Below are 16,406 nucleotides of genomic sequence, written 5' to 3'. Positions count from 1 at the left end.
TTGAAACGGAAAACGAAAGAAACTCTTTGTCACAAGCATAACTCAATGATAGGATAAGGGATTTGGAATTGTCAAAGGAAAAGGCCGAACTACACGCCTCTCGTATGCAACAATTTAAATTTGTTTCCTCCGATATTAAGGTAACATATTATAGAACTCGTCACCAACAATTTTCCCGTACTATACGAAGGAGGACAGTGTTTGTTACTGCAAAGACATTGCTGGTCTATTCAAACAGTTTGGTGAACCATATGATTCAAAAGAGGGGCGATTGTTCATATACGGCAATAAATTAAGTTTAAAGGCCGTATTATTGCATATTGGTAACAAAAAGCCATCTATCTCGATCGCGCATGCAGTAAATACGAAGGAAAGGTATGAGATAGTGCAAACATTCCTCAAATTAATCAAATACGAAGAACATGATTGGAAAATATGTGCCGATCTTAAAGTCGTTGGAATGCTATGTGGTCTACAAAGTGGATACACAAAATACTGTTGCTTTCTATGCAAATGGGATAGCCGAGCTCGTCAAGACCACTACATCATAAAGGATTGGCCAGAAAGAATCGAGTTTCAAGTTGGATTAGATAACATAAAAAACTCCCCACTTATAAAGAAGGAAAAAATAATTCTACCTCCCCTCCACATCACGCTCGGCCTTATCAAAACTTTGTCAAGGCTTTGGACAAAGAAGGCGAAGCTTTTCATCATTTGAAGACAATCTTTCCAGAGATTTCAGAAACAAAAATAAAAGAAGGGATTTTTGTGGGACCGCATAAAAGGAAAATGATGACCAATAACCATTTCAAAGAACTATTGTCACCATTGGAGGCAGCAGCGTGGGATTCTTTTGAAAAGGTCGTTACTTCTTTTTTAGGCAAACACAAAAGTCCTAACTACGAGATGATAGTGAACGACCCAATCAAAAACTAATGGGTAAATTAAAAAAAAACATATTTAAAACCGTTTTCTCAGTTAACTTAAAAACCTATTTGTCCGATAAACAAAAAATGTATATGAAATTTTTTAAATTTACATGAGAATATATATCCCTAAATCTGAATTCATCCGAACACACAAGAACGAGAGAAATGTACACAAAAAATTTGTTCTGAATTGAAAGATAAATCCAGCCTAACAAAATGATATACTAATGTGTCACTTATGCATTTATCTAATATACTTTTTTATTTTTTTTAGGAGTAAATATTTTTTTAAAAATTCATTTTTTACACTCCCATTTAAATTTTTTCCCGCAAAACTTTGGCGACGAAAGTGACGAGCATGGCGTAAGGTTTCACCAGCAAATGAAAATGATTGAAAGTCGGTACCAAGGATTCTGGGATGTCGCTATGATGGGCGACTACAGTTGGTTTCTCGTAAGAGAAACCGATCCTAATCTAAATAAGCGTAGAGTAAAGAAAGAATCATATGTACATATGCTTTAATTGTAGGGTACTTAAGTTTTACTATATGGATATATTTATTTGAATGCTTTTAACTTTTGTATTAGTTTATCGATTTTGTTGAATGAAAGCTTTTTTTTTTTTGTAATAAAACAGAGCTTAGAGAGAAAAGAAAAAAATCTGCAAAAAATAAAAAGTTTTTGAGATCCTTCCTCGCAAAGTACAAATTTTTTTAAATATTTACAAAAAAACTTTTTAAAATCCGTAATGATTGTTCGTTGTCTTTGAATCTGCAGGGCCTAGCAAAAAGTGTAGTATACACAGTTTATAGCAAATTTTATTACCTTTTAAAAGCTTCAAATTATTTTGGAATTGCTCAATTCGCTCTTGAGATATATATGATTAAGTGGCCCTATTTTTATTTTTTTGAAATAACGGTAATTCGTAAATATTTCAAAAACGTTACCATAGAGTTAAAAATATCCTTGATTTTCAGAATCAATGAGTAATTTTACATAGGAAATTCATAATGGCGTCTCTGGTGCATTTTGGCTGTGTTATTTGTGAATTTCTAGGTTAAATGCTACAGAAGTTAACAACCGTGTCGATTGGTGTTTTAGGGTTTCCTACTGTTCGTACTGTTCATTGTTCTCCGTTAGTATAGATAATTTCTCTATCATAATTTAAACTATTTTTTGGTAGTTATGGGCGTTATTACATTGTCGTTGTTGTTTTTATTGTTCTTTGTTGAATTTCGCTCGCTGGTAAATTTTTATTAATAGTTATTTACAGTGTATGGTTATTTGTTTGGAATATTGCTGTTTTACATAGTACCTTAAGTTTTTCCGTACAATACCTTCGATTTTTTTTACCTTTCTCTTACCTGCTGTTTTTATGTAGGAACCTATTTACATTGACACAAAGGTTGATTATTTTAGGTTCAAGTTTTAACAACTCCAGTTCCGCGTCGGCATAAATATATATGTAGGTCCCGCCGATTTGTTGGAAAAATTAAAAAGCGAATCATCTAAAATTTGGAAAAGACCCTCGGATTTAATATCCTCTGAGTTATATCGCGGCGATTTATTATTATCAGTATTATTTTATACGATATCCAGTTGTAATACTCAACACAAGGGCTCCAGGTCTTCACCTTATAATGCGCGCACGTATGTCTTTTTGTAATCACTTTTTTATAACGCGAAATCCTTCTTTTTATATATATTTATACTTAGGAGAGTTTAACTCAATACACAATGTATGTGACAGGAAATTCTAAAGTTTGGTTCATTTCAAGATATATGGGATAAAATAACTAATTAATTTCATCACCAATGGAATGTAACATAAGCGTTAAGGTAGAAATGTGAAAGTCCATATAATAAATTGTTTCATTATACCTAGCTGTACCTGCATACAGGGTATTATAACTTTGATTGGAGAACGGTTGGTTGTACAGGTATGAGCCTGGCACCCCCACATTTAGAAGAGAACATTCGGAAGTTTAACAAGCTGTAAATCAAAAGCCGTTTAAGATATTACATTGAAATTTGGCAGAGACACCATCTTTGCCAAATTTTATAGACTGTGTGAAGATGATCAAAATCGGTTAAAGGCCACGCCCACTTTTCCTAAAGGTCTAACCTTAACAAAGTTTGCAATAACTCTATGGTATTTAACTACACACAAAACAAACATCAACACCGTTTGAAGTGCACAGCTGGGTATGTAATGCTCGAATTCAACCGAACTTAGACTTTCTTACTTTTTTCATATGCTCTTGAATTGGCTACCATGATTTTAAGCGCCAATAAGGGGCACCATTAGCCTCTCCGCTGCGCTAACTGGCGCCGATGGTAACACCGAGGGATTTAAATCATTTTCCACCTGATCCTTCCAGCTAAGTGGGTGTCTCGCTCTTTCTCTGCTTCCTACTTCCCCCACACAAGCCGCCTTATCTGATCTTGTCACCGTCCCTGCTTCTGCACCACAAAGCAGGACTGTTACGATATATTAAATAGCGTGACATGAGGACTTTACTTTTGAATTCCATACGTAATCCGAAATAGCATTTCTTGGCAAGAATGACTCTTCGCTAGATTTCCAACTGACGTTGTTGTTTGTGTTAATGCTGGATCCTAATAAATGAAATCTTTTTACTATTTCGAAATTTTGGCTGTGAACAGTGGAGTGATTGCCAAGCCGGGAATGCTTACACTTCGGTTTGTCCTCATTCACACTAAAGCAGGACTTCGGCGCGGGTGTTCAGGCCGAAGATGTTAATATCGGCAGCAAACATCAGTAATTGCACGCTTTTATAGAATATTTCCAGACCGGTTAAGTTCTGCAGCTTGTATTATTTTCTCCAGCATCAAATTAAAGAAATCGCACGATAGGGAATCACCTTGTCTGAAACCTCGTTTAGTTTCGGACGGCTCGGAGGGGTCCTTCCCTATTATGACCGAGCTGTTGGTGTAGGCCAACGTCATTTTGCACAGTCGCACACACTTTGCGTGGAAACAAAATTCAGGCATAGCGGTATATAGGCAGCTCCCTTTCGTGCTGTCGAAGGTGGCTTTAACATCGACGAGGTGACTTGTGTCAATTCTTTTTTTGCGGGTTTTGTTCCAAGATTTGGGCCATAGTGAAAATCCGGAAGATAATCGGATTCTGTTATAGTTGGCGCAGTTTGCAGAATCCCCCTCCTTGTGTACTGAACAAAGAACACTTAGGTTCCAATCGTCAGGCATGCATTCGTCCGTAATATTTTGTAAAGAAGCTGATGCATGCAATCTACCAACTCCTCGCCGATGTACTTGAATAGCTCCCTGCGGTCTTGTTGTTTTTAAATCTCTTCTTACTTTTCTATAATCGGCAGTATTACCAACTAATCGTGTATGGACTATATTGAGACAGAGTTATTATATTCTTAGCTTGCAAATGATCCTTGTCATCGAATGCTAAACTAGAACCGATTTCATATATATATATATATTAGGGCGGGTAGATTTAAAATTCGCTCATTGCTCTGTGAAAATCATATTCTAGTGATCAAAATAGGAAACTTTGCCGAAGGAACCATACCTCTAAAACGAATTCTGATGTCCCCCCCTTTGGGTCGAACTTTTGGGTAGGGGCAATTTCAATTCTACCTGCTGTGCCTTGTGGTGGCTTAAAAAAGCAACACAAGCAATTTTAGGATCTGCAATTGTGTCACAGTGATACCTTCATTTTTTAAAACGGTTGAATAAAAAACCCACACAACTATGTTTACGACATGCAAATGCATCACAGTGATGCCTTGGTTTTAAAAGGGGGTTGTAAAAACGCTAATTTCTAATAATTTTTTTTAATTTCTTTTCTATTACTAAGTTAAATTCATTTTTTCATTTTTTCTATTACTAAGTTAAATTCATTTTTTCATTTACATATGTTCTGACTAAATAAATTTCTAAAGAGAAAAGTAAACTCCAAAAAGAAAAAACATAGGCATTTCAAAGTGGGATTTTTCAAAATTTGCCTCTACGACTCAAAGGGGGGGACATCAGAATTCGTTTTATGGTATGGTTCCTTCGGCAAAGTTTCTTATTTTGATCCCTAGGATATGATTTTCACAGAGCAATGGGCGATTTTTTTGCCTCCCCACAAATCGACCCGGCCTAATATATATATATATATTATATTTGTTATGTATATTTCTCAGCTGATGGGTTTCTCTGTAGCTGAGCAGTTTAATGATCTCAACGCTTAACAAGACACCGCTTTTAAAAGAGGCGGCAAAAAACAAAAGTATAAATGACCATCTCCAGATAACCAAAGATGGTAAAAACGGTCCTTAATATGAATGATTGTTGGATCGTGCAGTCGGTGTTGCACAACTCCGGGGCTATTTTTTTGGAGGGTGTGTTCTGCGCAAGAATGCGAAATACAACCGATCATCAACACCAGAATAACCATCACCGGAAGGGAGTGCAATGCATCAAACCGATAGGTTATTTACCAAATTACCTACCTGAAGATTATCAAAAAAAACACGGAATTTTAGTATAATTTAATCGATTGGAAAACTGTTTATTACTTATTGTATTATTACACCTATAACAAATAAAATGGATTAATTTAAGGCATTTAAGCTAATAGTTTCAAGTGTAATTGTTACAGTGGTGAATTTCCTATCCACAATTTGATGATTTTAAGCATGGTATAAAAAAGAAGGTAGTTCCACTCAAAATTTTTTGACGTATTTTAGGATTTTTGAAGTTTCATAATGTTTGTTGTTTTGCTAGAAGCATTGCGATACTGCTACTGTTTAAGACGTAATTGTGGATGAAAGCGCAATGGTCATCTGAGACAATAATAATATGCTTTAGCACGATTTATATGCATACATATCGATTGAGAATACACTAAAACGTGTAATTTTATTGAAAAATAGTGGATAATGACTCATACATTGATAAATGACTCATATTTTTATGGCAGCTTGACCCCTACACAGAAAAAAAATACACGGAAAATCCTGTTGTTCTAGCATGGCCCCATTATCATGCTTCTACAGTGGATATTTCTCAAGGCATCGCATTTAATTTGTTACGTTTGTGAAACGCCGCATCCATGTCAATGCTAAAAGGGCACAGAATGTGTATAGGCGGGGCTTGTCCCAAGGTCACCACTGCACTATAGCCGAAATTGCGATTTTAGCGGCAAAAAGTCAATTTTTCAAATTTAAATTTTGGCAATTATTTTGATGGTGTTCAATACCCAACATATTGATAAGAAAAAATTAAAAAAAATTTACTGTTGGCAACCCTGTTTATGTACAAACAGCTGGTATTGTTTACAAATTTTTTAGTACGTGTTAATACAAGTGAAGCAGCAAAATTTTTATAAAATTAAAAACTATTTTTTAATAATATATTCTTGTAAAAAAACTTTGTAAATATGAGTTCTATTACTCGAGGTGAGTAATTTTACTATATACAAATATAGTTTGCTAAATGTTTTTATTTCGTACTTATTTTGGTAGTTTCCTGTATGTATTTTTTTGTGAAACTCTGAAGCGTTTTATCGGTTTTCGTGGAGTAAAACTAAAAATGTTTTGAAGTGTCATTGGAACTATTTACATGTGATTGTTTGTAGAAAACTCAAGTTTTATGTCATGGTAGAAGTGTATGCATTTGACTGCTAATGAACGAATTTTTAATACTTTTGTAGAAACACTCAGGTTCAAAAATTCTGAAATATTTGAGTTTTGGTTGAGAAACAACAGGAATGTTTCGAATTACATAAAAGGAAAGATTTCATACGAAATTGACAGTGAATTAAGTAAATTGATATGTACTAAAGCTCGGAACTTATCTAATTTTATTAAACTTAAATGGAATAAACAAACCAGAAATGAGAATGCATTTAGAAAATATAATAAGAAATGGTTGGGTCCAGAAACAATTTTTGCAATACCGAAAAATATTAATACTATTGGGCGACCAAAACTGACGTATGATGATAGCTGCGAAAGAAATAAAAGGAGATTAGCCTCCGAATTAGCTTCCCAACAAGGAGACAATGCGCAATTATTAGTTCATGCAGCCTCTATATCTGCCAAAAAATCCCACGCAACGGATTTGAAATTTGTCCTACAACAAGTTGCTATATCTCCAAATCGGCCATCCAAAATTCGATAAGTTCTTAATACTAGCCATAAAGAAGTTACGCCAGTATCACCTGATGAAGCTCTAATGTTTGTGTTAGAAAACGGATTAACTAAAAAGGTGTACTCAAATATGCGGCAATTAAACATAAAACACAATTGTAGTATTTATCCGACTTATGATAAAGTTTATAAAAGCAAATTGAAATGTAGACCGGATGAAATCAAAGCGAATGAAAGCTCTGTCGAAGTGTAGTTGCAAAATTTGTTAGACCACACAGCTAAAAGAATTATTGAATATCAAGATGAAGTATTGTGTACAATGGATGTTGAAGAATCGATCCTAATTTCGAGCTACGGGTTTGATGGTTCTACCGGTCACAGCTTGTTTAAACAAAAATTTGTGGAAAATACTTCGGAAAGTTTCGATCATTCCCTTTTTGTGACATCAGTCATTCCAATAAAAATAATTTTATCAGCAGGGTATATTATTTGGGTAAACCGTACACCTCAGTCAGTACGCTTTTGTAGACCTTTAAAAGTGGAGTTTGTTAAAGAAACAAAAGAGCACATTTTAACTGATAACCACAACATAAAGAAACAGATTGAGGAGTTGAAACCACTACAATACACACTAAGTAATGGGAAAAAAAATTAAAGTAAACTATAATTTATATATGACATTAATAGATGGGAAAGTCTTAAATGTGTTGACAGAAACTAAAAGTGCACAGCAATGTCCCATCTGTCATGCCGGTCCAAAGGAATTTCGAACTATAAGAAACATTGATTCTCCTAATTTTGAACCGAAGACCGACGCTTTCAAATATGGATTAAGCCCTTTGCATGCGTGGATTCGTAGTTTCGAGTTCGTTTTAAAATTTTCATACAAGCTAGATTTGAAAAAATGGCAAGTTCGTGGAGCAGAAGAGAAGAGAGTCCTGGCAGAAAAGAAACAAAAAATTCAAAAAGAGTTTTTGCTTCAAATGGGGCTTCATGTCGATAAGCCGAAAGCAAATGGCAGCGGCAACACCAACGATGGCAACACAGCTAGAAGAGCATTTTCTCGCACTGACCTTTTAGCATCTATTACTGGTATAAATATTGATTTTTTAAACATTTACACATAATCTGAATTGCTCTCTCCTCTGAATTTGAAATTGATGCTCAAAGGTTTCGTGATCATTGCATTAAAATCAGTGAAGTATTTTTCCAAACTACGAATGGTACTCTATGTCTGCCACAATACACAAAATATTAGTGCATTCGTCACAAATAATTGAGGCTTCAGTAGTACCCGTAGGTGTCCTGTATCCACCTTTAAAGAAAACTCATACATAGCTTTATGAGTTTGTTATGGTTGACATTGTTTTTGGCACTTGTGTTTTGTTGGTGTTTGGCTTTTGATCAATCCAATAACCACAAGAAGAAATATTCACTATGATTTGATAATAATAAAGTTGTATCCAGGCCATAAGAAAACACTCAAGAGCTTTTTGTATTATCGTTGTAAGCCAAGCTTGCAGGCTTTTTAAGTTAGAAAATAATATTTTAATAAAAAAAAAGCAAAATTCGTCAAATTTAAATTTAAAAGCGTTTCTTGTGCGATTTCTAATGACCTGGAACAATTATAAATTTTTGACTTCCCTACTTGATAACTCGGAAAATGGTAATATCAAAAACCGTTTTATTTAGAATTACATTATTTTATTTTTTATTATTGTGACGAATATTAGCATCACTAAGCTGCTACTAAATAAATGGGCAACTACAATAAAGCAGCCACTCTTATGTAGAATGCGACGAAGAGATATCTCTCATACAAAAACATGTAGTCATCAGCCGAAGTAGTTACTCACACATACACACATATGGCTATAAACTACAAATATACATGTACTTATATAGCTGGTAACCAAGCATGAGGTACAACTGTTCGCGAAATTACTAGACCTTAGGAGAAATGGGTGAACGAGGAAACCGAGAGAGTTTTGATTTAAACATGCTATTGGTTGTGAAGTACTACTCTCATAGTAATCCAAATAAAGAATAGTTTGCAATACTGAATATTGGAGTGACTTATTCAACAGTTTAGCGATTCGAACGTTACCAGAAGGTTTCAAATAATAATAAAATTAGTTACAATTGGTGCCAGAAGAGGGATTTTTGAATAAATTCCAGAGTTGCAGAGCACAACAAGGACATGGCCAAGTTGAGTGAATTGAAGATTCAGCAACTGAAAAGGGAGTTGGAGTACCGTGGATTGGTTACAACCGGTAATAAAACAGAACTTCAAGAACGACTACGAGGGGCTATTGTAACGAATTTTAGTGGTATTCCTCTTATTTGCACCCTTCTACTAACGTTCGTATCGCTACACTTTTGAATAAATAACTCTGATAACACTAATACTTTACAACCAATAGCTTGCTTAAATCAAACTGATTCTGCTTACTCAGCTTTTGCTCCTCTCTGCGCAACTGGAGGAGCGAGAAGGACGTATTTCCTCGAAGTTGGAGGCGCAGGATACAAAAATTTTACAACTCGAGGACAAAATCGATGCCGAGATTGAAACATTGAGATTTCTTCTAAAGGAGTTGCAACTAAATCGGCCAGCAGTTCCAGCGAGTAATCCAAAGGTAAAAACACCATCCTTTGACGGTTCTGTTCCTTTCCAGGTGTTTAAGCTTCAGTTTGAGAAGACCGCAACATTGAACAACTGGAATGCTGAAGATAAATATGCTGCACTATTCGCAGCATTGAAAGGATCTGCTAATGAAATCCTACAGACTATTTCCGAGGGAGAGCGGAACAACTACGAAACATTGATGAACGCTCTAGAGAGGCGATACGGAAGCGAGCACAGGAAGCAAATATACCAAATAGAGTTTCAAAACCGCTACCAAAAAGCTAATGAGACTTTGCAGGAGTTTGCTTTGGATGTTGCTCATCTCGCAAATGCGGACGCACCGTGGAATACACCGAGAGGGTTAAAATTCAGAGCTTATAAATCCAAAACCAACATTTGCTGAAACGGTATCCCATGCACTGACTCAGGAAAAAGCGTCACTTTTGAGTAAGCCCGCATACAAAGCTCATCGCGTGGAAGTGGAAAGGCCAGACTGGGTAGACACAAATTGGAAGCATTAAAAGGAACGCAGCAGAAAAACGATGGTGCCGTCAAATGCTTTAAGTGTGGTAAGTCAGGGCACATTGCACATTATTGCAATACCAAGCCTAATAGTTCCAACAATGTGGATGGCCGTAAACGCAGAGCTGAAGGAGATTAGCAAATCTCCAAGACCACTCAATCGTTAAACTAAAGCGGGTCAGCCGCAAGGGGCGACAGCTGGCTCCCGCAATTGATTGTCCCATAATCTCTATATCGCAAATTGGAGGAAGGTCAAGCAATCTTTCTGTCGGAAGACATAAAGATTTAAAGGAACGTTTACTGACTATAGATACGGGCGCATCTCATTCCATTATTCGATCGGATTTATTCAACAATATAAGACCATTGCATGGAGCAAGATTGCGTACAGCCACTGGAGAGGACACCCACGTAATGGGGGAAGTTGCATGTGAAGTCGCAATTGGGAACGTCAAGGTATTACACAATTTTATAGTGGCAGAGATTGTTGATGAAATCATAATTGGAGTGGACTTCTTGATCGACCAAGGCATCAAGATCAACGTGCAGAGCAAGGCGATGCGATATAAGAACATGGATGTGCCACTTAATTTCGGCAACGAGAAAGACTACAGCAGTAAGCGAGTGCTGGTGGAGGAGATTCGACAAAGACCACAAAAGTTAAAGGCTGTAGATCGGGCAAAGGTTGATGGAACGAATAGGTCAAACAAGTCAAAATCAAAGGTACCCGCGAGAAAAACACTGGCATTGACAAACCCAAATGGACGCACTAAAAAGAAGGAAAGAATTTCCCAGAAAGAATGCAAGGGTGGTTTCAAGCCAGCGCGCACTACTGTTGGGAAACTTCAAAACGATACTGATTATGCAAAGCCAATTCGTCAAAATCAAGCCCTACGAAGTAGTTCATTGGCCAAACAACAGAGTGTGAGTGAACAAACCAGGTTAATGAGTAGTAAGATGAAACACAGGTACGACGAGAACAACAATTCAGAAGGTTTCTTGGAAGGAGATTTGTTACTGTTATAAAACCTTGACCGTCGGAAAGGTGGTCCATCCAAATTTTTGTGCAGTTGGCGTACAAAGTTGTGAAGAGGATTAGTGATGCCATCTGTGGCATACAAACTACTGAAAAACCACGAAATAGAAGGGTGGTTCATTTGGAGAGTATAACAGCGGTTGGATCAAGAGATTTGTCTGATCAGGGCGATGAGACTTAGGTGGAGGGCAATGTGACGAATATTAGCATCACTAAGGTGCTACTAAATAAATGGACAACAATAAAATAGCCACTCTTATGTAGAAGGCGACGAAGACGTTTGCAATACTGAATATTGGAGTGATTTATTCAGCAGTTTAGCGATTCGAACGTTAGCAGAAGGTTTCAAATAAGCGGCATTTCACAAAATTCGTTACAAAATAAAGGCTGGTATGAAGTCGTACCTTAACTGACTAAAATCATTCCGACAGCACGCATAAAATTTGGTACAAAATAGGGGACATTTTCAGCGTTGCTATTGACTCGTCACTGACTCAATACCAAATCATTTGGTTAGCTGGTTTTATTGTGGCCAATGAATATTGCGGACAATGAATATTGTGAACTCTTCAAGTACTGTTGCTGTGATTGTTATTTTTACTTTTGTTACCTATATGTACTTACGAATAGTTGGCTTTATTGCAGGTGTTTCTATTACTATTTGCTTTGTTGAGAACCTGTAAAAGGTTGACGCTACGTTTTTGAGCAATGAATTCGCAAAAAAAAGAAGAAAGAATACCCAAAAACAAGTGATTAAAACGCTCATTATTTGCATGTAATTGTCATTAACTATTAATGATGAGTACCAAAAATGATGTCACGAACCATTGATACCAAAGCGAAGAATTTTGTACCTTCTGTAGGCATTTTGAATACTAACTTTGATAAGAGGGTAAAAGAGATTTCAGATAGTTTAAGGTATAAAAAGTGGGAATTTTTTAAATAAATACTTTTTTGGTGCTCAGTACTATCTTTTCTTTACCTATTTGATTTTTGTTGAATATATTTTTCAATATAAATGAAAATATTGTGACTAATATTAGCATCACTAATTGATGCTCACATCATTAAGGTTATTAAATAAAGGCACAACAAAATTAAAGCAAGCTACATAAACACATTAATCATCATTTACACATGTACATACACGGCAGCAGAGAGATACTCACCATCAGCCGAAGTAGTACTCACATATACATATGCATATGGCTATGCGAGAGACTATAAACTACAAATATATATGTACATATACCAGGCATAACGTTCGCGAAGTTACTAGACCTTAGGAGAAATGGGTGAACGAGGCAACAGAGAGTATAAAAGCAGCGAAAGCTGAGTAGTCAGGAAGCAGTTTGATTTGAACACGCAATTAGTTGTGAAGTACTCTCAAAGTAGTCTAATAAAGACGTTAGCAGAAGGGTTGGAATAAGCGGAATTCCCTAAATTCTACAATTGGTGTCAGAAAAGGAATTGTTGAATAAATTCCAGAGTTGCAGAGTACAACAAGGACATGGCAAAGTGGAGTGAATTGAAGATCCAGCAACTGAAGAAGTAGTTGGAGAGCCGTGGATTGAATAGAACCGGCAATAAATTCGAACTTCAGGCACGACTACGAGACGCAATGGAATCAGAAGGATTTAACGTGGAAGAGTATGTCTTTCACCTTGACGGCGACGAGACAACAAAATTGGAGGAGAAAAATGAAACACCGCATACAATGGCGAACACAGACCTGAAAATGACATTGGCTGCAATATCGGCACAAATTTCATCACAAATATCCACCAGCGTAGTATCGCAACTCACAGGAGACACGTTTAACATCCAAAATGGAATCACATGAGACACGCATGTCCGAAATGTCGTCACATATAGCATCCAGGATTGAAGCACAAGAGGCACGTATATCCGAAATGTCGTCACAAATAGCATCCAGGATTGAAGCACAGGAGGCACATATATCCGCAATGTCGGGACAAATTTCAGCAGAAGTATCATCGCAGATCTCTGCACAACTGGAAGCCCGTAAGGACGAAAAAGTAATGCAGTTTGAGAACAAACTCAAGGCCGAGGTAAATGCTTTAAAAGGTCGTATACAGGAGCTGCAACTAAATCGCCCAGCTGTTTCAGCAAGCAGTCCGAAGGTAAAACTGCATCTTATGACGGCTCTGTTCCTTTCCAGGTATTTAAGCTTCAAATTGAGAAGACGTCAGCAGTGAACAACTGGAATTCGGAAGATAAGTTGCTGCACTGTTCATGGCATTGAAAGGGCCTGCAGCACAAATCTTACAGACTATTCCAGAGTACGAACGGAACAGTTATGAAGCATTGATAACCGCTGTCGAGAGACGTTATGGAAGCGAGCATAGAAAACAGATATACCAAATTGAGTTGCAAAACCGTTACCAAAAAGCGAATGAGTCATTGCAGGTGTTTGCGTCGGATGTTGAAAGATTGGCTCATCTCGCAAATGAAGACGCACCCGCGGAATACACCGAGAGGGTAAAAATCCAGCGATTTATCAATGGAATACGGGACGTTGAAACGAAGCGAGCGACATACGCAAATCCAAAGCCAATATTTGCTGAAACAGTATCCCATGCGCTGACTCAGGGAACGGCGTCGCTTCTGTGTAAGCCAGTTTTCAAAGCACGCCGTGTGGAAGTAGAAAGGCCAGACTGGGTGAACAAAATATTGGAGCCGCTGAAAAGATCGCAAAAGCGGAGTAAGAGAGTAATCAAATGCTTCAAATGCGGGAAGCCTGGTCACATTGCACGTAATTGAAGCACCGGTCCTGGTAGTTCCAACTTGGCTTGTCGTAAGCGCAAAACTGGAGAAGATAACCAAAAGCGAGTCAGGTATAAAAATGGAGAACCTTCCCCAGCTATTGAATGTCCTGTGATATCTATCTCGCAAATTGGAAGAAAATCTAACAGTCTTACCGTCAAAGGAAATGTGGATGGCAAAGAACGTGTATTGACTGTAGATACGGGCGCATCTCATTCCTTAATCCGATCTGATTTGGTCAACAGGAGAGTAAAGCCATTACCTGGAGCAAGGTTGTGTACGGTCACTGGCGAGTATAACCAAGTCCAGGGAGATGTGGTATGTGAAGTCTTAATTGGAAAGGTCACGGTTCTACACAAATTCGTCGTGGCGGAGATCGTTGATGAAGTCATATTGGCATTGGATTTCTTAGTTGACTATGACATCAGGATCGATATGCAGAGAAGGAATATGCAGTATAAGAACAATTACCACTCAACTTCAGTTTGGAGAAAGGGTTCAGCATTAAGCGAGTGCTGGTGGAGGCGATTCGACAAAGACCACCAAAGTCAAAGGCAGTAGATCGGGAAAAGGTTGATAGAACGAATGGGCCAAACACTGGCATTGACAAACCCTAATGGACGCACTAAAACGAGGGAAAGAATTTCCCAGAAAGAATGCAAGGGTGGATTCAAGCCAGTGCGCACTACTGTTGTGAAACGTCAAGACGATACTGATGATACAAAGTCAATCCGTCAAGATCAAGCTCTGCGAAGTAGTTTACTGGCCAAACAACAGAGTGTGAGGGAGCGGTCCAGGATAATGAGTAGTATGATGAAACACAGGTACGACAAGAACAATAATTCGGAAGGTTTCCCGGAGGGAGATTTGGTACTGCTATACAATCATCATCGGCGGAAAAGTGTTCCATCCAAATTTTGGTGCAGTTGGGAAGGCCCGTACAGAGTTGTGAAGAGGATCAGTGATGTCATCTACCGCATACAAACCATTGGGAAACCACGAAATAGAAGGGTGGTTCATTTGGAGAGGCTAGCAGCGGTTAGATTGAGAGATTTGTCTGATCGGGATGATCAGACCTAGGTGGAGGGCAGTGTGACGAATATTAGCATCACTAATTGATACTCACATCCCTAAGGTTATTAAATAAAGGTACAACAAAATTAAAGCAAGCTACATAAACACAATAATCATCATTTACCCATGTACATACAAGGCAGCAGAGAGATACTCACCATCGGCGGAAGTAGTACTCACATATGCACATCATATGGCTATGCGAGAGACTATAAACTACAAATATACATGTACATATACGACTGGTAACCGGGCATGACGTTCGCGTAGTTACTAGACTTTAGGAGAAGTGGGTGAACGAGGCAATAGAGAGTAAAAAAGCAGCGAAAGCTGAGTAGTCAGTAATAAGTTTGATTTAAACACGCAATTAGTTGTGAATTAAGAGTTATTTTGAAGTACTCCCAAAGTAGTATAATAAAGACCATTTTGCATTATTGAACAGTGGAGTTATTTATTCAACAGTTTAGCGATTCGAACCTTAGCAGAATGGTTGGAATAAGCGGAATTTCCCTAAATTCGTTACAATATTAAGGCCTACCTATTATAATGGGACCGAATTGTCCTATCGGGCCGGTTAGTGAACAGTTCCGTCCCATATTTCGGAGTCAGGTTCGGCTAAAATATACGTAAATTTTTGCCCCAAAATCCACCAGGCAAGCCATTGAATGTGTATTGTGGTTCAAGTAGTTCCGCAAAGAGTCAAGTCCTGTACTTTCACAATAAGTGGGTGCTCACCGGGTGAGTGGGTATACCGGTTAGAGGTTAACGCCAATAAAATATCCGCTTTACCACAATAGATTAGTTTTTTTGAATTTAAAATACTAAGTAGTATGACATAGGTTGTTAAGAACAGTGTATTAAGGTATAAAATAAATAAATAAATGAAAGCGCGATAACCTCCGAAGAGATTTAAGGCCGAGCTTCTCTTCCAATTTGCGTCGTGCTGAACAATCGGTTGTATGTGATATATAATATATATACGACCGATCTCTATATTTTTTTAATATAACAATATATGCTATATATACCTGAAATTTGAAGCTTCTAGCTGTTAAAATGGTGTAGAAATTGCGAAAAGTTTCTTATCTGAACAACCAGGGGGACATATGCTCTATATGCGACCGATCTCTTCGATTTTTTCAGACAACAATATGTGCAATATACGAAAGATATGGCGAAGTTTGAAGCATCAATCTAATAAATTAGGAAGATATGACAAAAATTTTCTTTTCTGAAAAAATGTCTAATCGGACACCTAAATATACCCGCTAACCAAATGAATATGAAAACAATAAAGCT

The 16,406-nt window shown here is 37.3% G+C and overlaps 1 pseudogene; it reads left to right on the top strand.

The window, feature by feature from the left end:
- Window positions 1-6,350: 6,350 nt before the first annotated feature.
- LOC137254494 (uncharacterized) lies at window positions 6,351-15,510 on the top strand (annotated as a pseudogene).
- The last annotated feature ends 896 nt before the right edge of the window (window positions 15,511-16,406 follow it).

Source organism: Eurosta solidaginis, chromosome 5 (assembly GCF_040869045.1).
Source record: "Eurosta solidaginis isolate ZX-2024a chromosome 5, ASM4086904v1, whole genome shotgun sequence".
Taxonomy (NCBI): domain Eukaryota; kingdom Metazoa; phylum Arthropoda; class Insecta; order Diptera; family Tephritidae; genus Eurosta; species Eurosta solidaginis.
This window is presented reverse-complemented; position numbering and strand designations above follow the sequence as displayed.